Source organism: Tyto alba, unplaced genomic scaffold, assembly GCF_018691265.1.
Source record: "Tyto alba isolate M040663 unplaced genomic scaffold, T.alba_DEE_v4.0 Super-Scaffold_18, whole genome shotgun sequence".
Classification (NCBI taxonomy): Eukaryota; Metazoa; Chordata; class Aves; order Strigiformes; family Tytonidae; genus Tyto; species Tyto alba.
This window is the reverse complement of record NW_024881280.1, coordinates 27,214,815-27,238,013: the sequence shown is the minus strand read 5'-3', so window position 1 is coordinate 27,238,013 and position 23,199 is coordinate 27,214,815. Positions and strand designations below refer to the sequence as shown.

The window sequence follows — 23,199 nt, the reverse complement described above, 5'->3', positions numbered from 1 at the left end:
AAGAAAGTGTTATTTAGCACATCAGAGCTGACAAATTGTAGATAAGCTTATCACAAGGGCATGATATTCACATAGAAATATCCTGTGCTTTCTTCCTCTTAAGTATTACTTCTCAATAGATCCTCTTGTGATTTCTAAAAAGCATCAAGTACCCAGTTCCCACAGATAGATAATGCTGAGTGTGCAGCACTTGTGCAAATCAGGCTATTCATATGGATCCCTAAAATAAAATGCTACATGGTGAAAATGCTTTGGCTTTGGTTTTGGGGAGGGTGAAGTAATTTGGTTTTTTAATCTCTCTGAAACACTGTAACAAAATGTCTTTGAGGTAGAAATAGATTAAAAGCTTATGACAAAGGTCATTCACAAGAGAAAACTAATAGAAGTGTGTCAATTTTGAATAATTTTCAGGGAGTTGGGGGAGAACATAGCATGTTGCTAATATATCATATTAAAATACAAGTCTCAAGTGGTAATATAGATGGATACGTCAAAATTCGTACATGGCATTAACTCTGATTTTTAAGATAATTTTAATTAAGGTGCATGCATTAATTCATTTAAGAATGATTAGAGGTTACTTTAAAAACTGGCACTATATGCCAGCCAACAGGTTTTATACTTGGAATTAGAGGCTAGAATGACTGTTTTCAGTTGCCATATTTTAACCTCTGGTTCTGTCAATCTACCACCCACTTAACCCAGTTCATGACCCAGCAGTGTGATGCTTAAGGTTATGTAGAAGCCATTATTGTATGTCTTGATAAAACCCCCACTTCTCTGCAGGTCCATAATGTTCTTATTCTAATTATCTTGACTGCTTAATGAGGCTGCTGTCTTTTGGACTATTGCCTCTTTTGTTCTAACTTCAGAAGAGAGGTATCAATGAAGAAGTTAGCTAGAGGAAAACAAAAAATTGTTCTTTTATGATTGATAGTTGAAATTCACTGAATGTTTGGGTTCTGCCATGGCTCCTGCAGCTGATTCATATGCAGTGCCAGAGAATTCACTCACCTAAAAATTCACTTCCTAGCAAATATTCCCATCATAGTGACCATTAAAGATAATATCAACTTTGCCATTAAGAAATTAAGACAATAAAAGTTTGTGACAATCATGTGTCTTGAGGAAGACACATAAAATTAAAAGAACTTTAGCGCGCTACGATTTAGTGCAGTGTGATAATAGATAGCCATCACTTGTAAAGTCTAAATATTCACATATAGGGATTCTGATAGCTGCAAAATGAAGAATCTTCTGCATATATGATTTTTAAACTAGATCCTTGTAATCCTTCTGCAGATTTTTTTATTGAGCCTGGGATGAAGGGAGGGGTGGGGGAAGCTGTTCTCAAGATGTGGCAATGCTTCTCACTGTCTTACTCTGTTAAGTGGTGCTCTTAGTGTCTGTAATAAATGTATGTTCTTTCTTTCTCCCCCTAACGCATCTGCCTTTTGCCTGTGACCATAATGGGTGATCTGTCCCTCACAGTCCTATCTCAAATCCCAAGCCTGGTTCATTTGTCCCTTCTCATTGCTCGAAGAGAAGGGATGAGTGAGTGGCTGCATGGTGTTTGGCTGCCAACCAGGCTCAAACCATAGCACAGGTGCTTAGGGATGATTAAAAATTAGTGACAAGATGATATATCTTTGGTAAATGTAATGGCCATTATCCTTTGCATAGAGGAACAATGTTATCTTTGCAACCTAAGTTTTATGTGCTGATACGGAAACTTTTAGTTTTCCAAAAAATATTCTGTGACTCCAGGCTTTGTGTTGAGTGTCATAACAGGAATCTACATTAAAATTCCATCATTGAAATATTCATTAAAATTAAATGGAAACAACTTATTCTTTAAAGGAAAGTGTAGTAAAACAATGTTATAAATGACTTCTGTTCATTGTTTGCATGTGAAAGATTTCAGAAAAAAAAAAATGTGAGCATACCTCTATTTTTTTTTGCAGTGAGAACTCTGTATAAAAGACTGATTAATCATATTTTAATAGAAATTGTATCTATTTGAAATATATTATTTATTTTTGTATAATAGTAAATTAAGTTTGCTTTATAAATCTCAGAGCAATACATTCCTTATATATCAGGGAAATTCACTTTCATTAAGGCTGCATACAGAAGAACAGTTTCAACTGAATTCACATGGTGCAGAATCAGGCCACTGGTTTGTATTATATGTTTTTTCCTATTAGCTGGTATAATGTTGTGTTCCACATATAGGATGAGAATAATGTTGATAACACACTGATGTTTTAGTTGTTGCTAAGCAGTGTTTATGCTAAATCAAGGACCTTTCTACTTCTCAAACTGCCCTGCCAGTGGAGGCTGAGGGGCACGAGAAGCTGGGAGGGCACACAGCCAGGACAGCTGACTCAAGCTGTCCAAAGAGGTATTCCATACCATATGATATCATGCCCAGTATATAAACTGGGGGGAGTTGGCTGTGGGGCACTGCAGCTCAGGTATTGGCTGAGCATCAGTCAGTGTGTGGTAACCAATTCTTTTTTTCTTGATTCTCTCCCACACCCCACTGGGGAGGTAGTGTGTGAGTGGCTGTGTGGTGCTTAATTGCCACCTGGGGTTAAACCACGACACTCTTCCTATTCTTTCCACCATCCCGCTGGGGGGGGGGTGGGGGGATGGGGAGAGAGGTAAGTGAGCAGCTGTGCAGTGCTTAGCTGCTACCTGAGGTCAACCCAACCCATCAGGCAATATTTCTAAATACCATTATAATCTTTCAGGATAGTTCTATCAACTTCCTTAATCTCCATTTAGAAGCAAAATGAGGATTAAACACTCATTCAGGGTCTGAGTCATTATCCATTGAGTTCATGATGAAACTCCCACTGACTTCACCTCAAACACGTCCTGAAGAAGGAAACTTAGTCTTGGAGGAAATATTTATTTCTTTTTCTCACTAAAGGAATGACTAGAAGGAAGTATTTAAATGTTAGATGTTTTCACTTGTACAGCTCTCTAGGCTACTGGCCCTGAGAAGGCAGATTCCTGTAGGCCCAGAGGAAAATTTTTCCTATCCTAAAACAAATGTCAGTATCAAGGTCTTAGAGTAATCTTAAAAGCTAAGTTAAACTGATATCTAGCTCTTCAATGGCTAAAGTTGTCAGCAAGGCATTCTAGCTGAAAAGTTGCATGTAATACAGTATTAAGCAAAATTCAAAAAGTGATGTCCTCTTAATTCTTATTGAATGTAATGGTAGTTCCACAGTTTACATTGACATTGACATTGGAGGTGTTATGTTTGATGCATGGGAAAGGGAAGCTGCAAGAAGAGTCAGGCACTTCCCTATATCTATGTATGTAGTATGTATTTTGCACTTCTCCCAGCTCACATACTTTTGCTCACCTCACACGGTGGGGGGTTCTCACAGTGCATGTCAGGACCCCACAGTGATGTCTCAGCCACCCCATCTTGGTCCTGCCCACCTGTCCTGGGTTGAGAATATTGGAGGTTTTTTTGGTGGCAGGGGAGGGGGCTATCGGGGCGGCCCCCTGTGAGAAGCTTCTCAAAGCTCCCCCAGCTCCAAGTCAGCTCCACTTCTGTTTGGGAAATTGAGCCCAACAGCTGCGCCTCTGCGATCATGTATTTAAGAAGGGACGTGGTGACGGGCAGTAGGACTTGTGAGGAGGAGTTGCTGCAGCTGCATGAACACCAAGGTCAGTGGAGGAACAGAGGAAGAAAGGAGGGGGGAGGTGTGCCGGAGAAGAGACCCCCCTGTATCCTGTGGTGAGACGGCAGGGCGGCCCCCCCCTGCCACCCGTGAAGATCTACGGTGGAGCAGACATTGATTTATGGCCTGTGGCTTCTGCTTGCATGATCAAGGTTCTGTGCCCGAAGAAGGCCGGGGTCTCATGGGAAAAGGTATCCCCGCTGCTGTAATTCAGTGCTGGGAGGATTGCAGCATGCGGGGAAGTCCCATGCCAGAGTAGCTCGGGAAGGGCTGCAGCTGTGGGAGGGAATCCAGTCGGAGAAAGTTAGTGACCCATGACAGAGCAGTGTGAGGAACGCTGCGGCCCATGGGAGGAACTCATGTCAGAGAAAGTTTGTGGAGGACTGTCTGCTGTGAGAGGGGGACCACGATGGAGCAGGAGGAACAAGTTTCAGACACTCCCCTCACCGAAGATGAAGGAAGTGGCAGCACTGACTGTACCCCCCATTCCCTGCCCCTGTGCCACTGGGGGAGGAGGTAGAGATATCAGGAGCAGAGCTGAGCCCGGGAAGAAGGGAGGGGTGGGGGGAAGGTGTTCTCAAGGTGTGGCAATGCTTCTCACTGTCCTACTCTGTTATGTGTTGTTAGTGTCTGTAATAAATGTATGTTCTTTTTTTCTTCCCCTAACGAGTCTGCCTTTTGCTCGTGATCATAAAGGGGAATTTTTCCCCATCCCAGTCCTATCTCGAACCCCAAGCCTGGCTCTCTGTCCCTTCTCATTGCCGGAGGGGATGGGAGAGAGACCTGCTGCATTGTGGTTGGCTGCCAACCAGGCCTAAACCACAACAGCTTCCTTCCTTCCCACCTCGGGGTTCCATTTCAGCCCAGGTCTGCCCTGAACTGTGACACAGGCCAATATGGGGTCACCATTGGTGCCAAATTAAAACCTGAGGTAAGTAGGTGCAAATCTGTAACTGGTGGATTTGGTCTCTTTCAACCTGAGCAAACAAAGTGAAAAGAAGACTCAGAAGACAGAAACAGGAAGACTAGAAATTAGTAGATATTTTGGGAAATCTGAACAGTTGAGAAAAGGAAAAGCAATTGGCAATTAAATACATGTTGAAAAGAAGTGAGGAAAAGCACATTATTTTCTTATGTGATTAACTGTGCCCTTGCTATTCACTGGGAGTTTTGTGAAACATTCCAAAAAATGTTCCCAAATCAAGTAAAATATTTGCAATGGATTTAGAATCATGTAAAATAAGAACCTCTCTATTTCTCTTTGTCTTGCTGTTAATACTAATTACAAAAAGTCACATCAAACCTCTCAAGAGATATTTTTTTTTCCTCATGTGAAATAAGTACTGCATCTCATTAGAAATGCATCTTTACTCAGTATATCAAAATGGACATTTCAGATGTTTTCTAGCTGCCAAGATAAAGATGTCCTCATAAGTGTAGGCAAATGTCTGGGAATTACATTTGTGAGAGAGTTGCTGTAATAGAAACACAAGCATAATTGAGACATTTAAGCTGCCCCAGTGCAAGAAATCCTCTCTGTACATCTGTGCTTCCTGGAACTTTAAACACCAGGGGCTTCGCTTTAACTTGCCTAATACCATGTTCCTGTCAGTAATGATGTCTAAGAATTATCCTGTTAATCTTTCCAATGTCAATTTCACAGAGAGTGGTCATCACAACTCTATTAAATTTCTCCAGGTAAATTCACTTTGCAGGAAGATCCTACATCAAATAGACATTACTGTGAGCAGGAACTGCACACAGCTAAGAAACTCTTGAGGCAAGTGCCACAGCATCTCCCGAACAGCTGTGTTCCTTTGTCACACAAGCACATGTGAGTGAACCAAAGGATCCAAGTGATGGCTCTGTACTGTTTCTTAAGCAAAGCCACACTGAAGCAAGTCATGCTATAGGACAAGAGTTGTCAGACCCAGTTGGATTCAGAGGCCAACAGAATCAGCTCTGGTTCTGAAAACTAAACCTAGGGAAACCAAGGAATCCAGTGAGGTTATACTAAAGAGGTAGGACTACCTTCTAGATTCCAAGAAGCTACATTTGGTTTTAGCAATGATGATGCAGCCCCAAGAAGGAACAAATACTTTCCCTGTTTGTTGATAACTTGCTTGTTGGTGTTATAAAACATCAGCTACAGGCAACAAAAATACACAGAAATTTTCTGGTTTCATAGAAATAAAGATGTCAAACTCCTTGCTCTCTGTCCTGGTTTGAGTATCATATAGAGAACACAGACCTTTCTAGCCATGAAGTGGGAGCAATGATCAGAAAAGCTCAACAATTTTGATAAAATAATGTTTTCCACCTCTCCTTTTTCAGTCTTCAAAATTGTGGATACTTCACACACTTTTATCTTTTAAGAGAAATACAAATTATTCCATTCCTAACAAGCATTTCTGGACAATTGAAATAATTTTTTAATTTTACCTTCTGTCATTCCTTCAAACTTATCTTCCTTATTTTGCTTGGAGGATCTACCAGTGGTACAACACAAGAGCCAGGATTTCACTGGAAGTTTCAGAACTGCCCTTTTCATTACATACAATCTTCTATCTTTACACATGCATTGAGGCTCCAAGTTTGCAGCAGAAGGACAGGAGTAGTCTTTAACTGTGACACTTATAATGTGTAATTTAATAACATATGTAATTTAATAACAGCATAATGTTATTATTTTAAAAAGTATGTTGGCCTCTAATAGAGTTTGGAAGGTCCTCTGTTATTTAAACTGTGCCATTTCAGGTAATGTCTCACTTCTTCATAGCAAAATTAACACAGCTAATTTTGTTTTACTGGGCATAGAGCTTATAGGAAGGAGAGGAATTGTTTTTATTTTGCAAAGATCTTAAAAATGTAATTAATTTTCAACATGTGTTATTGTTAGGGAATGGAAAACAAAACAAAGCTTCAATTTAAAATAAAATTTTTAGCTAAATTAAAAAATAAGGTAGACATTGAAAACTATAGGCAGGCTCAAGGTAGTATTAATTAGATGACAATCTTTGACAGTACATAAATCCTGTAATTAAAAAGTTCTGGAAAGGAGCAAGTGCTAAAGAAGAGACAATTAAATCATTGAAGAAATTTTGCATTTACAAGAAGAATCTCCAGAAAGAATTATATCAACAGTTTTTAGAGAGGTGAGAAATTGGCCTGCAGGGTTTTTGAGAAAAGGTGATGGACATAGCTAACACAGAGAGTTGCTTAAAATGTTTGGGAGAATTGCAGACAATTCCCCCATTTGAACTGAACCAGTGTTTTGACAACAGCCACAATTATCAGAAAAACCACAGATGCAAAATCTACATATCCTGCAGCCACTAGCCATTATGAAAGAAAACTCTAAATTTTTGCAACAGAGAAACAGGCACTCTACCTTCTGTCTATCTACTGGAGTCCAACAGCAAATGAGGTTCCTACATGACACACATACTGCCATCAGCAGTGAGACGGCTGTCCTGCCACAGTTAAGACTCAGTGATATGGATCTGTAGACCTAATGGTGCAAATCATCTGGGCACACATCTCATTTCAAATGCATTGAGTGTAACAGAACTACTCATTCACATCCTTTGAGACCTTATGATAACAAACTGACATTATTTTTATTTTCTTCTTAAATATTAAAATGACTGACAACTTTTTTTTTTTTTTTTTTTTTTAATAGCGAAGTTGTTAGTTTCCATTTTCCTGGTCAGATTCTAATTTGTTTCATTAAGATTTCCTCTTCAATATCATTGTATACAATACTTCCATTCATTTAGTAGTCAATTGTTGTGGCATACTGCTGTGTCCTACTAAACCACTCTTATTTTTTACCCATGGGAGATATATTTCTAGTGGAGGGATGAGATCACAGTCATCATAATAGGCTTGGTTTGTCAGATAAAATTCTTTGGCTATAAATATTTCTATGTATGTGCATCATCAGTTGTCATTACAGCCCATTTTAAAGCAGTCAGGATTTTTTAAATTTAGTCTGACCTTTAAAAAATATTATAAGTGATTAATTGTGTATATATGTATCTCACACATAAGAGTGACTGAGAAGACCACTCAACACAAGTATGCCTGTTTATTTTCTGTCTTTTATTTCAGTGACACCTCATAACAAGACTCTCTTTGTTATACAGGAAAGGTTTTGAGAAACAGAAAATGGAAACGTGTGGAAGAAATTAACAGGCTGACATGAACCTGGCAATGAACAAGCATCAACTACATAGTACCAGCAGGAGCACTCAGCCTGACAATATCTGTTTGCTGTCAGTCACATAAATAAACTGAAATGTTATTGCACTTGTATTTGCACAAAGACATTTTTATTATTTCTACTGGCCAGTCCTTTGGGTCTGAAAGACAGAATGGTGTAGGGAGACATGATAACTCCATCTCATATGATCCAGTTGGCAGCAACCTCAGCCCCAGATGATGAGGGAAAAAGGATGGATGGGTAGCTCATGAGGTCATATATTGCATTTTTTCCATTAAACTGATGAATGAATGCCTGGATACAAGCCATTCCATGGGTATTACTTAGCTTTCTCTGCCCAGAATTATACTGTGTTTTGTAAGATTTGGTTTCTCCTAGTGCTGTTCATTCAGAATACCTTCCACTTTCCTCACTGGAGGAGCTAACATCTGTCAATAGGCAGCTTTGTCTCCATTTAAATTGTAATGCTGGAGCACAGACAATAGTTATGTGGATCCTAAGCAAGGTGCTCTGATAGACTTTTTAAAACAAAAACACTGTTTGGGCACACACATACCTGCATCGCTGTATGGTTGGCCATCAAAATAAGTGCAAAACTTGATCATAAGTTATTCAATAATTTCACATAAGGTGAAAGTATGCAAATACTGAATTGATTTTGTTATGGACAAATGTTTGCAAAGTCTTTTCTGTAACATTTTTACAAAGGCAAACAACCCTATTAAATACCAAAATAAAACAAACTCCTGATTCCTGTATTGGATTCAGTGAGAACATGGCTATCTTCACAGCTTTTTCGCATCTTTTCCTGCTATGAATCAGGTTTGTTATAACCTGTCTGCCCTGGAGGAAAACACCTAGATCTAAATTGTAAAATATTTAGTTATTTTTCCATGAGAAATGTTTCATTTGTAGCTCACTGATTGTCATGAGGTAGGAAACAGCTGAAGTAATTCACTGGTCTGAATTTTTTTTGTTTTTTTCAAAAAAATAACAATAAAAATGAGAAGTGTTTGAAAAAGAAAATAGATGGATTGATTCTGATTTAATGGAAAACTGTACAGACAACAACTATTTTGATGTAGGAAATGTAAGGTCAGGATGTAGGAATGAAGAACATGACCTAAGTACACAGGACAGAAAGTCCCATCCTTGCAAGCAAGGAGTCTGAAAAATTATGAAATGAGATAAGCACTTTTTATATCTGAAAACCAGGCAAGGCCAAAAAGTAATTCAAAGGTGGCAGATTCCATAATACACATGCAAAAACACCCCCACCACAGCTAGTTGTTTTGATTAGCTGTGCTATCTTCCCTTAGAGACTATATGGAAAAATTAGAGATGTTTCATAGAAGAAAATCAGGAGAGGAAAAAAAAAATGTACCTTAACATGAAAGACAATGCTTGAGATTTCATTTCTGCAAAGAAAGTTTAACAGTTAGGAAATTAATGTTGAAAATATTTTTTTTTCAAACTATTAGACAAATGTAAAAATATCCAAAAGGTGGAAGTTATAACCAGACAAATGCAGATGAGACATTAGTTTAATATGTAGGAAGAAGAAAAGTGAATCACCAATACAATATGAAAGTTTTATAGTGAATTTTGTTGCTTTGAATACTTTTTTATAACAAATGCTACATATTCCTTCTAAAAGAAAATAGCTGTAGCTCAACTCCAGCTATTAGACTTGAAGCGAGTACCAGCCTACTCATTAGCTGCCCAGCTTAAATTTCAAGCAAACCAAACTATAATGAGTCTAGTTATCTCCTTTCATGTTTTTAATTCTGACAAAGAATTGAATTTCTTCCTAGGCTTTGCAATGTCTCCAATTTTCCAAACTTTTTATAAAATTAATATCAATTATATGGATAAATTATCAGGATTTTTTTTTAATGAGGTGAAGCTATTTTAAAATATTTAATCTCAGATTTTATGGCTGCTTTTGTACTACTTTTCGTAAAGAATTCATCATCACTGTCAACAGATATGAAGAGACTCTGTCCAATTCTCTTTACATTCAAGATGGACAGATGTTATAAATTTTTAGAGTGCTGTAAATGTATCCTTATGATACATTAAAAATAATGTTTAATCCTATTCAATATGTTTTACCTTCTCCTAATAGTTGCTTTACTCAAATTACAGTTGTACAACTTAATTCACATAATGACTACTCTATTATTAATGAATAAATTTAATTATTATTTCTGTTGCTTTTATACTGAAGCTCAGAGAAAAAAAAAAAACATATCGCCCATACATTTTTTTTTCTTTTTGTTATGGCAAGCTGGAAGACACTTGAAATATATCTCATGGAAAAGGTGTCAACACTGTATTGTTAATTCTCACTTTTCAAATGCATCAGTTACTGCCAGATAAGATCAAACAAAAAAAAAAAAAAGTGTAGTGATAATAATGTTTACTTCCATGGAAGTCTTCTTTTATAAACCTTAAGGAATAAGCACGAAGTCACCCGAGCAGAAACCTAGCACTCGTCATTTTGTTTTTACTTTGAACAAACCAACAATTCAAGTCAAATGTCATCAGTACAGTTACAGCAGCAGAAACACTTAAAGCAGAACAGGTCACTAAAACAACACTGAGGTATTCTCTGACAGTATAATTAATGTCAAGAGATGACATTTGGGACAGAAGAAAATATATGAATATATCAGTGTAAGTGAAATCTCCCGTTCAATTAACAGGAAGTGACTGATTCTAATTACACATCAAAACACAGCACTTTTTAGATTACTGAAAAAATGTAATGCATAGAACTTTAATGTAAGTGAACCTAAAATTTTCAAGAATGTACAAAGAAACAAAAATATATTGTCCATTATTATGTCACTGGCATTGACTACAATGAGATTCAGCCTAGAAGTATTTGTTATTAATACTTGTTAATATATTCTAGATATTTAGGAAAGGAATAATATCTAGAATACATGCCTAAGGAAAAGTGATACTTAGCTTTAACAATAAACTTCAAGAAAAGTATAGTTTTTCCTGTGTGAATACATATGATTGAAAAAGAGTATTAGCAGGTAGCATTTTTGTGACCAACAATATACACTCCATTTATCTGAAGATGCACATGCTTAGATGGTGAAAATTACTTTTTTGTTGGTTTTGTGGATGTCTGTTTCTTTTATAAGACTTATATATGTCATAAAAGTATTTGATTCTAGCTGTCATCTGACCTGACGTAACTTCTTAGAAAGGAGCTGGTACCTATCAGATCTGTTCTCAATGACAGGAACAAAATAGAGACATACATAGTGCTAAAAACTTTTCCAATCATTTTGTTCACCATGTTTGCCTTTGTGATGGCTAGTCCAGGTTCTGGAGTTCACTGACAAAGTAAGGTGTGTTCTTTTTTTTTTTTTTTTCCTGTAGAATATCAGCTCACTGAGCTGGATTCACAGGATCTAGAGAAGGTTTTGTTGCACATCAAATTGGGGTTGCTGTGCAACATGCAAATAATCAACTCCCTATCCTGGTTGCCTCTTTACATCCTTATATCTGTGCAGTTGTAGGAGCTATTTACTTTACTATATTAAAAAGTATCTTATTTTTAAAATAATCCTTGTGGCAGAGTACAAAATCATTATATCAGATTATTTTTAAAATTGCTGCAATCTGTTGGTTTTTTTCCTTAGATTCTCAAGAAATTTAATTTTTATCTAAGGTAATTCTAAAATTATTCAAATATATTTCTCAACTGAAATCATGTGTGCAGGAATAAAAGCAAGTAGTCTAATCAGATAAATTTATAGTGAAAATGAGAATCTAATGAAGCAGTTAATGTATTGAAAGTGTCCTGTGATGTGGACTGTGAAAGATCAGTATTGTCTCAAAGTCCAGCCTCTGAAATTGTTCAGCCTCTGACTCCTCTGCATTTCTGTTTCTTAGCTGTGATTTATTAGCATGCTTTTATTTAACATCTTTGATCCAGTATGTCAAGGAAAAAAAGTATTATTCTTTATTTTTATTTGGGTTTATTATCTTAGTTATTTCACTATGTTTTAATCAAAGTATTGGAATTTTTCAGTCAGCTAGCTCCTAAATGTGAAGTAGAAGAGAATGAATGGAAGGGGGAGGTGGATAATTCAGCTCACAAGGAATGATCCCATGTAAGATCTTTCTTTCAGGCAACGTCAGATCACAAGTCACGCACTCAATCCTCTTCTGTTGAGAGCTGCTACTGGTAAAATCAGCAAGAGAAACCAGGTTTCTGAAAAATACCTTAGACAAGTGTCTCCAGTGGGTTGGATTTATCTGTATGTTTTGTTCTCAGTGACACCATCAAGACTGCGGTACGTACCAGAAAAGAGACATTTGTTATCATAAAAGTTGTATTTTCAGAAATATAAATATCCTCTATTATTAGACATCCTCAAGTTACACAAGCAAAAATTTGACGGATATAAACTTTGAATTTAGGCAGCTATCTAAGTTAAACCTCTCTACTTTCAGTGATGTCCCTGCAACTCTGTAAAATGGTTATAATTTAAATTCCAAGGGATGTTATAATGGCAACTGTCTGGAGACTGAAAATATAAGTTAGATAAGTAATTAAAGGATAAGTAGCTTTTGCAATTTTTATCTCCACAGGTTGCCCAATATCCTAAAACTAATAGTATTTTGTTTTCAGTGTACTGGAAAGTCTCCCAGAAAAGAAACTGAAGCCATCATACACACACATACACCACGCCTGCCCTACTCTCCCAACAGTCTTGAATAGATGTGGTTTCTGAAAGATTGTTATTGCAGTTAAAAGGATTATAAATTTCATAAATTCTGATTATGGACTTGTATTTCTTTTTATTGATCCTTTTGGGGAGACTAATTTAATAACCTAGATGAGGATGTATCCGCATTTGTTGGGAAAATTTGTTCAGAGCTATGAAAATGACTTTGTGAAATGGCTTGACTGGTCTTTTGCCAACATGCTTCCCATCAGGATATAAGAAGCAGCATAAGAAAGACCTCAGAATTGTTCCACAATGACAAAAAATAACAGGTAACCATGCTGCATAGTTATGCCCTTTAAAAGACTGACAATATACAGTAAATATTTTTTTCTAATGCTATGATAATTATACATTATAAGGCTAATGTTTCAGGATTTTAGTTTCAAGAGGATCTCAGCATCCAAGGAACACTGTCTCTGTAGTTTGCTTCCTTGCAGGTTATTATGAGTTTTATGCAATATAGCACATTAGATCATATACTGCCAGAGTATGAAAAAGTCCTGGAACCAAATATCTCTGGGAGAGCGTGCTCTGCTGAAATCTGGCTTTTGTTCCATGTTTTGCCATTTGAGCTCCATCTGACCTTTTGCAAGTCCCTTAAGGCAGAGCCACAAATTACATAGCAGTTTAAACACAAAACAAATATTCTCAAAGCCCTCAGCCAGGGCTCATTGTAATTTTAAAATTTCCAAAATACCTCAATCCCTCCCTCTGGACAAGCCTACCAACACAACAGTCAAGCAGCTACAACCTATACTTTCCCCTTCTTCAAATATAATGCAATAAGCTCCCTTGAAAAGCAATCTGAAACAACAGCAGGAAAGACTGAGATCCTTCTGTTTCTATTGAGCATAAGTCTGTCTGGATGGCATGAGTTTGGAATCAGGCAAAGAGTGAAATGAATCCAGGTATTGATTATCCACACAAGTGATGCAACAGTAAGACTACTGCATAAGAAGAAATAAAGGTGCTGTCTCTGCTGACAGTGCCTGCCCACTGTTCTGATCTGGAAAGGCTTAGGAACCTGGTAAGAAGATGATGCCATCAGTTCTACTCACAGAGCACCGGACTACGAGGTCCCCTATGAACTACAAAGGCTATAGGCCAGGTTCGTGATTTTCTCATTGATTATCTGACATAAAAACAAAGAATCTTTTCTAATTATGAATTCCTGTAAATCATAAATAAAGTAATTTAAAGCATTCATCTTTCTCCAGCATAACTCTTGTTTTCTCGTCTAATAGATGCATTTTAAATTATAATAATTACAGAAACTGGAAGTTTTGGTTCAATAAAATGAACTGCTACTTATCCTAGAGTACCCATCACTCAGTCTCATGAGGTAATACATTTCAGTAGTTCTCATTAATAGTCTCACCAGGCACAAGCGTCTCTCACTGAGTCCTGTACTGTCTTTCCTACTCAATGGGAATCTTGTGTATTTCCTAGTTGACTGCTAGTTAGAGACACTTCTAGAATTTAAATGGCTAAGTTAACATGCTGTGTCCTTCCGTTCCTTGAAACAACCTTGATGTGAACTAGCTCTGAGGGCAAATTGAAGTTTTTTATGCCATAAGTGGACACTTTCACAAAGCTATTCAAAACCACTTCCCCTCCTTCAACCCTTCTCACTGAGTATTTCTTTCTAACCATTTTTGAATGTTTTCCTGTTAAGTTAAATGTTTCATGGATAAAGGTGAGTCAATATATGCAATAAATTAAGGGGTCTAAGGAAGCCTTAAAAGGGCTGAGATATTTACATGTGAAAGTTTACTGTATAAATCCTAGCTGCAACTCAATACTCACCTTGCTTCTGACTTTGAGATACCAGAAGTGTTTAAATTTATGCTTCCTTTATCACTTTTATATATCTTTATGGACCCTAACATGTTCCTTTCTAAGGAGCTAATAAGCTTTGTACTAAATTCACATTTAAACCATTTAAGGCTTGGAAGTCCAACATTCCTACCTCTAGATTTCATAGGGCCTAGAACAGTTCCTATTAAAAAAAAAAAAAAAAGTTTGGACACGTGTCCAAGGACACTTGGCACTCACAGCAGCCTGAACTGCTTTAAAACTGGTTGTCATGAATGAAGGAGGTTTTTGGAGGTGGTTCTGTTTTAAACCAGTAGCAATGATACCTCTTTTTATATAAACTTGGCTAGAATTAATGTCTTCACCTGAAAGGGAGATTCATTCCCCTCTCCTTCTATCTTGAGCTGGGTGTTCTAAACCTGTGTTTCTTAATATATATTCACAGATTTTTACAGTGAAGCATTTCCAGAATTAACCAATAGTTTGAATGGGTGTTTTAAGATTTGTTAAACTCTAAGATCTACTAAAGTCTTATTATTATAAATTCTTTTATAGCCCTTAGCTACAGTAGCATGCTCAAATGTGAAGCCAATCTTTTAATTGAATTTCTGATTTGCCAAACTTCCCCCCCTTTAAATATATTATGATCCATTTCCATTAAACAATAGATACTTTTTTATTTTTTTGTAGGAACAAAATCAATTCTCCCCTTTATCCTTACATTCTTATTTAAATTTCCTCTGTCAGAATTTTCTAAGTGCAACACTTTGATACATATAGAAAATATTGTGGGTATACATAGGCTAAAAGTCAAATTATGAAGAATCATGCAGAGGCATTTCCTAGATTTTACCCAGAGAACTGTCTCCCTAGCTCAGGAAATATTTATTGACAAGGGCAGAGCAACTCAATAATTTCATTTTGGGACAAATATATGCTATGTCTGCTACAGGAAGGCTTTGCTTTAATTCTAGCTCATTTTCCTAGCTGTCAGCCAGCTGCTCTGCTTTAACCTTGCATGTATGCAGCAAATCCTTACAAATCTGATTAAAAATTAGTTTGGTCACAGCTGTCAGACCTGTAAAAAGCCAGATAAGGGTGTGCATTAAAAATCCAGTAGTTTAATTGAAAGTGCACTTAGTCATTGGAGTGAATGAGATAACATGCATGATATTACATACCAGGTTGCATTTACATTCCAGACTTAAATGAGGTCTATCCATTTCACATCAGTATGAGACTCTGTATGTTAGTGTTTCTAATGTTTATAATCATTCCACTCCTTAAAATCTTATTTGGAGTAAGGAAATCTTCATTGTGTTCCAAATTTTGGTGGTGAATATCTAGAAGCTGTATCTTTTGCAGTATATTTTCTTAGTTCTCTTTATTGACATCATTATATCAGACTGATCCACAAGACAGGCTGAATCACCAAGGGCTCAATACTGTATTTACATGGTTAATGGTGGAAAAATGACCAAAGCACGGGATTCATAAACTAACAAACAACTGATTTGCCCACTCTCACTGCTAAAACTATGGTGCCAGTCAAAGCCAATTAAAATCCTAAACATTTATATCCTTTCTAAAAAATTGCCTAAAATTCCCTAAGTCCCTTACACTTTTCAAAAAGCTTTACCCTTAGCCTAAAATATTAAATATACATTATAGGGCATTCCACAACAACTAGAAGGAGATTAAAAATAACAAAATTACTTCCTCATCTATAATTTGTATGATAATGTTAAAGATATGTATTACAGTAATTTAATAAACAAAGAGATATAGTATGCAAGTCCCTTGATGCACACGCATCATTCCAGTAACTGTTATTGAAAGTTGCCTCCTCTACCTACAGATAAAAGAGCACTCTTCTGATTTTGAATGATTTTAGTCCACAGTAAATGCTGAGACATTTACATGCACAAACATGTCCAGGCTTCGCTGGATAGCTGACCAGAGCAGTTCTTAAACACAGCAGGCAAACAGTTTTTTGATAACACTAGTTAGTTTGGAACCACAGTGCAATTTCAAAATAAGAGTGTAATTAGTGCTTTATAAAATTTGCAATAAACAATTACAGAGTGATTCAGCTACATTTGTAATACCTCTCTACTAAACACATTATAATGTTCTATATAATTTAATTTTTCTGAATGGATCATTTGTAATTTGCATACAGCACACTGTCTTTTTGGTCTTTATAAAGGTAGTGCAATCAGACCTAATCAACAACTAGAAGGGGTGGTATCAATAATAATATTAGGTCTGGGGGTTTTATTACAATTATTGCATTCAAGCTGAGATCAAAAGGTTAACTATCAACACGTTCCACAGTTATTCACAATTTCAGCTTATTGACTGAGCTATAGATCAAGGTAGCAGTTTCTCTCTGGCTAAAAAGAAGAGAGTCTCACTTATTTCCTCATCATTGATTAATCCTGAGTGAAATTAATGTTTAATAGCTTCATCGTTCCAGTACATGTACATTTTGACCTTCTTGTTAAAATAAACATGTACTTCAATGGTATTATCAATATTATTTACTTGAAGAATCTTCTGGTATTTGGGGAGAAGGACTGTTCCTCTATTTGTTAACAATTTGGTTTTGACCTTTACAAAAGCAGTCTCTGTGCCTATATATGTACAGATTTATTCATAAAACATTTAGAAATTTCCATTGGTACACAGGAAGAAAAAAAAGCCACCCCTAAATATTGATAAATCAAGAAAATAATAATAATAATATTTGTATAGTAATACAAAATTAATTATTAATGTAAAACATAAGCAGCTGCAGACTTCTCTGGCATCTCCAAATTTCAAGCAAAAGTAAATAGGTGACCTTCAGCATCTACCCTTATTGTGCTGCATGACACCAATATTAGGAACTAACTTGCTCTTCAGCAGCTGAACCCATCGCTTCCTCAAGGGCTTGATGAAAATAGGTGAAATCTCTCACAGGCAGAAGGACTGTGATGCTAATCTGTCTCATGCTGCCAATGAGAGGCTGCCTTTGGCCAGGAGACAACAATGTGCAATGTATTGGGAACTTCTAAAGACATATGAAACACAGTGTTTGTCAAAGTGACTTTAGACAGAGAACTCAAAATGTCTGAAGACAGCAGTGAGCCAGCCAGTATTGTACCATTTATAGCAAGCATCCCATTCTTAATTGTAGATCAGACCAGTCTTCCAAAAAGTGCTGCATGCAGAGTAGAATGCACCAAAACTTGTGGTGATCTAAACCAGGATCCATCCATTTCTGAAATTATTATTCCAGCTAAGAAGAAACCTGTCTCCCTGTCTGTTCAGTTAACCCAATACTGCAAGTACAGATGGCAGCTGGAACTGAAGTTAGGTAAAACGCAATGGTGAATCTGTTTCCTCACGAAGCACTGAACTAAGTTTACCAGTACACTTCATGTCTCTCCCTAGCTGCCATTTCTCCCTCTATGGTCAGAAGCAGTCACTTTGGATGGGAATGTGAACAGTCAGCACCGCAGAGCTCCCAGCCTCACAGCTAGATCAGGATGATGAAACATGTTTCCAAGACAGTAGAAATGCAGGTTAATTTTGTGGGTGCAAGTTTTGCAGTTCCCTCTGACTTACAGGCACTGGGCAACAACAACTGTAAATACTTTCCAAAAACAGTTAGGACAAGTGCTATCTTTGAATTTCCACCCAGACCTGTTTCCAAGGGTTCAGTCATAAAAGTGCATCATTGCCAAGATGTTTTCCTTTTGTGAATAATACATGTTTTATAAACCTTTACTCCTGAAGCAACACCACATTTTTAGGAGGTAATTGTGATTGTTCCAATATTACAGCTGGAAAATGATGCATAGCTACTGTGATTGACTTTGCCAAGGTCAGGAAATTATTTAGTGGCACATCTCAAAATAGCAAATTCCAATTCCTCTATTTTAACCACTAATCTCCATTTCCTCCATCAGACAATTGCCTCTGGGAGAAAAGAAACTTTGAGGATGTGGGGAGAGGACACATACATATTTTGTAGTCAATACTGATAAAATCAAGTAAAATTCTTTACTCACACTGCTCCACACTGGTTAGAAAACCTGCCATGTTTATGTAGATGTAATCATCATCTAACAGATATTTTTGGCAGTATCTTACAGTATCTTCTGTCACCTTTCCACTGACAAAACCTTTATTTCTTATTATTACGTTACTCATAATGTGTGTTGCCAGCCCACCCAGCATGCTTCTTAATTAATTATAAGTTGTAATATGTTTCTGGCAGCAGAGACAAAGAACTCTCCTGCTACCAGCAGGAGATTAACAATCTCCTTCATTAGCAATTGTAAAGAATATTCTATTATTATTAATTACATTTTTTAGTGGTGGTGCTATTATTATTCAACAGCAACGTACACACATTGGCACGTTTGAGATAGCAGGACTTCAATTTTCATAGTGAGACCTGCCATAAGAGCATTTCAGTGAGAGGTGTATCTAATTCTGTTTATTGAGATATTTAGAGGTGCTCCTCGTAGGGCTCTCTGAGCACTTAAAAACCACATGCTCTGTGAAGAGTACTCTATCACATCCAGAGAGATTCTCTTTCTCGCACAGGCACAAACACGCACTGCTATTTTTGGTTGGTTGGTTGGGTTTTGTTGTTGGTTGTTTGCTGTATTTGCGAAATATTTGTTCTTTGGCCAATTCTAACCAAGACATGAGTTTTCATTTTTCCTTAAAGTATTTTGTCACCCTTGGGACCTGTAAAAGAGGAGGCTGGACTTCAGAAGAATTTGTGGAAGATATATTGCTTTGCCTTCTACTGCTATTAAATACCACTGTCACTGAGGGCATTTCTTTTAGCAACAGGAAGTTTTTTAGGTCCCAGTCAGTTCTGTGGTCCAATTACCCATGCAGTTTCTAGACAAAATGAAAGGAATGACATGAAGGTAGGAAAAAGTGGCTGGAGTGGGACTACAGCAACATAAACTGGTGCTACCAGTAAAAGAAATGGTATGAGTGTTCTCTTTCCTTTGCGAATGGTAGATTGCCTAAGTTGTTTCAGAAGGTTAAGACATTTTTAAATATCTGTCCCTTTAATTTCAGTACATTGTTAAGTGTTTTTACATTTAATGAAACAAGGAAGTAATTTTAAAAGACCTCATTTCTGTGCCCAAAACAAGACTTAAGGTATTACTTTCTGCTTCTTTCCCCCTTGTTCTGCCATGGGAAGTGGCTCATACATGCAAGCAGATCATACTGGACTGGCTGAGATGGTTACTGGCCTCTGTCATCTGTCCCAGACTTTTTGCCAACATTTACTAGCACTGCAGGAGGGTCCACAGAGCAATTCAACTAACATTTTAGGATGCCAGATACTGGCATTATCTGAAATCATCCAGACCTGTGTCATTTAGAAGCACCTATGTCAAATTGATTTGCCTCTTCAGAGGAGTTGGTAAGATATGGTTGAGGTTTGAGGCAGACAGCAAAGTTGGTAACCATTTCGTCTAGCCTAGCTAGGTCTGCTGGCATGAGTTAAAAGCCCATGATGCCAATACAAAATCCCTTCAAGTACAGAAATGTTCCACTGATGCAACTTACAGAAGAAAAATAGCCTTTTTAGTCAGGATAACACCTGGTAGTACTCACTCACAGAGTCCGTACACAATTGTAATTCACTCTCAGGGCTGATCACAGCCATTTCTGAACTGAGGACTGTCATCAAACAAGTCCTGGTGAGAGAATTGCAACCTTGTGTGTGCAGTAAGTGGCCATCTATTATTTCAGTGTCATAGGTTTCCCAGAGCTCTTCTTCAGCTGCCAAATTCCTTTCCACTCTTCAACAAAGACAGAACAAGGCATAGTTGCTTAGTATTATATGACACTGGATCCCACAAGTTGTCATCACAATTAGGCCCCATTTCCACAAATCCCCCTACTGAACCATAAAGTGACAGGGTCTGTTAGGTAAGTTTACAGACCTGGATACAGACGGAACTGGGGTCCTCTGCCTGCATAGGGAGCTGCCTGATCACAACAATTCTGATCTGGAAACTAAATGTACACCCACCCACAGCACTAACAATACAGGCTATATCTACATCTAGAAACATATGGAGTTTAGAACAGGAAAAATGTCAGTGTGCCATGTCAGAGAAAACTAAATTCAAACGGATATAGATTATGCAGTCAAACTTTCTACCTTAGTATATACAGCCGAGGCTTTTGAAGGAAGAAACTTTCAGGATCACAGATCTGCTGCTGCTCTCCCACATATGGATGACTGTGGCATCCAGCAAATTGGCTATTGCAAGGTTTCTAGATAGTTTTATATTTGGTATAATGCTGGCCTAATAATATGTACATTCTTGTCCTCTAGAAAGAGGTGTATTTTATTTGGGGTTTTGCTTCTAAGAGGAAGAATCCCGGCTAAATCCATTTCGAAATATTTTTGATTCTGAGCTTAGGGCAACTGAACCTCCCTTCAGATGAGAGACATCACTGTTATTCAAGACAGGAATTTTCCCTTTTTTACCCACTTGTCACCTATCTTCTTCACCTGACAGAAGTACATAAAGCAATTATACATTCAATAACATTTTTCTTAAAGCTTTTCAAAAGTATTGGATACCAAGTTGATAACTCCCATACTGCCTAGAAAAGAACATTTGATGGGTTCTCAACAAATAGCCTCACAAGACTCCTTCAATTTCTGATATATATTTATATATATCTTTTCATTATGCAGTTGGACAAACCAAAGCACAAAGTACTACAGTGTCTTGCCAAAAGACAGAAAGCACGTGCAAAGGATCAGAAGAACCTGTAACCTAGTTCTTACATTTTAAGCTTCAGTATCAACAACTTCCTTCACAATTAATAATTTCACCAGTACACTATGGAATTTTACAACTTAACAAAATAGGATTAAGAACACATAACTGCTTTAATTGATGAAGATAAAAATCACAAAGTTTGATCTGAGACAAAGATCCCAAACAGACACTCAGCAAAAAGAGTGGGAACAATGTGATAGAGACAACCATAAATAAGAGAAGCAAACCACTGTATATACGTGAGCTATGCAGGATAACATCTAATCCCAGGGCAGCTGTCTTTGGAAAGTATTGTTCATTTGTTTGCAACATTTTGAATTGATCATCTATCTTTGGTTGATTTTATGGCAGTAAGCAGATGAGAGCAAACCCTGTGCTACTGCACAGAGCTATTTGCTATGCAGAAATCTGTATTAATGTCAATGTATTAACTTTTACTGTATACAAAACCCTTGGGAAAGGACAACTTGTAATGTCTGCAATAACAGCAAAAGCACATCCAATCCATCTCATTATTCCTCTTTGTTAAGAGTAACTCAGGCAAAGTAATGGGTCAGTCTACCACCCACAAGCATCTTAGTGAGGATCTAGGCATAGAGGTAGTAAGAGACTTAAGGGAATTTCTGCAAGAGTCTGTCAGATTTACAAGACTGATTCACAGAAACAGCAATTTCCAAAGTTTTAAAGGAGGAAATGAGGAAAAAAAGAACAATTGGAAAACCTTAGCTGTGTGATGATGATACACATGGAAAAATGTAGATGTTTCTCAGTTTAATTCTATGTATCACAATGTACTATTTCTCTGGTATTTTAAGTAGATTTTCAAATGCAGTGTCATCTACCTGCTGTATTATGGGAATCATTCTCACTTTCTCTTTTTTCTGAGCAAAATCATATTAACTTGCATATAGTAATGAGTCTTCAAACACACTCTGCCACTGAAAGAAACACTATCTCTTTGGAAAGAAGTGAGAAACTAATAGGGAAAGAGAGTGTGGGACAGCTTCTTTTGGTAACACAGGCCCAAGGCAACTTAAAGTGTTTGTGAACAGTGCCTACTAAACTGAATTACTGTTAGAAAAGTTTTATAGTTAGAAAAGACTTAGAAAACCCCCTTCTTCCTAAAATATTTAACATAGTCAAGACGTTTTTGACTACTTTAAGGGGACTTCATACATGAATGAATTATGCAAGCAGAACTATGGGACAAGGACTGGTATCTTGGGGTAGGACAGGCACCTCACCAGCTATTGCAGGATTTCCAGCTGTCACAACATGCAGTATCCTGTAGGAACATTTCCACCAGCTGAGCAGCCTGGTCTCAAGTCATCAGCAAGTCTATCCTCAGTTTCCCCATCACCTGCAAAAAGGGAGAGGTAATACCTGCTCACCACATACTGTGTATTTGCTTCTCTTTAGGATTTCATTAATCAGTTAATGGCTACAAAGCATACAGGAGATGTTAACAAATATTCACAGCAATTCAGATGTGTAAATTGGTGTTTGCTAATAGAATTTTCTCGCTGTGCAACACTTTGCTTGCCAAAGTCTGTCACCTGATGCTATTACAGCTGGTAATTGAGTCAGTCTCACTAGGAGTGTTTGAGTGTTTTGGACAGAGTTCCTTTGGGAGTCTTTTCATGCTGAAATATATTTTGAATGTTACTGGTGAAGTATTTTTTAATCTTTTGTATTTCCTAGGTAATCCTCATATCACTCTATAGAGTCTACTTTGAGCTTAAAGGAGATGACAGCCTGGGCCTTAGGTTATTAGGTTTTTATTAGGTTATTGAGTTTTCCTGGCATTAAGAACTTAAATCAAGACAATGCTTTGTCACATACAGAATTTCCTGCTCCTCCCACCTCAGGAA

General features: G+C 37.1%; 1 long non-coding RNA gene across 2 annotated transcripts in view; it reads left to right on the top strand.

The window, feature by feature from the left end:
• LOC116965778 overlaps nucleotides 1-8,019 on the top strand; it is a 36,463-nt gene extending 28,444 nt beyond the window's left edge. For both annotated transcript variants that reach the window (XR_004409645.1, XR_004409644.1), the window contains one exon: nucleotides 7,853-8,019. This is a non-coding gene — a long non-coding RNA (uncharacterized LOC116965778). The remainder of the gene's footprint in view (nucleotides 1-7,852) is intronic.
• The last annotated feature ends 15,180 nt before the right edge of the window (nucleotides 8,020-23,199 follow it).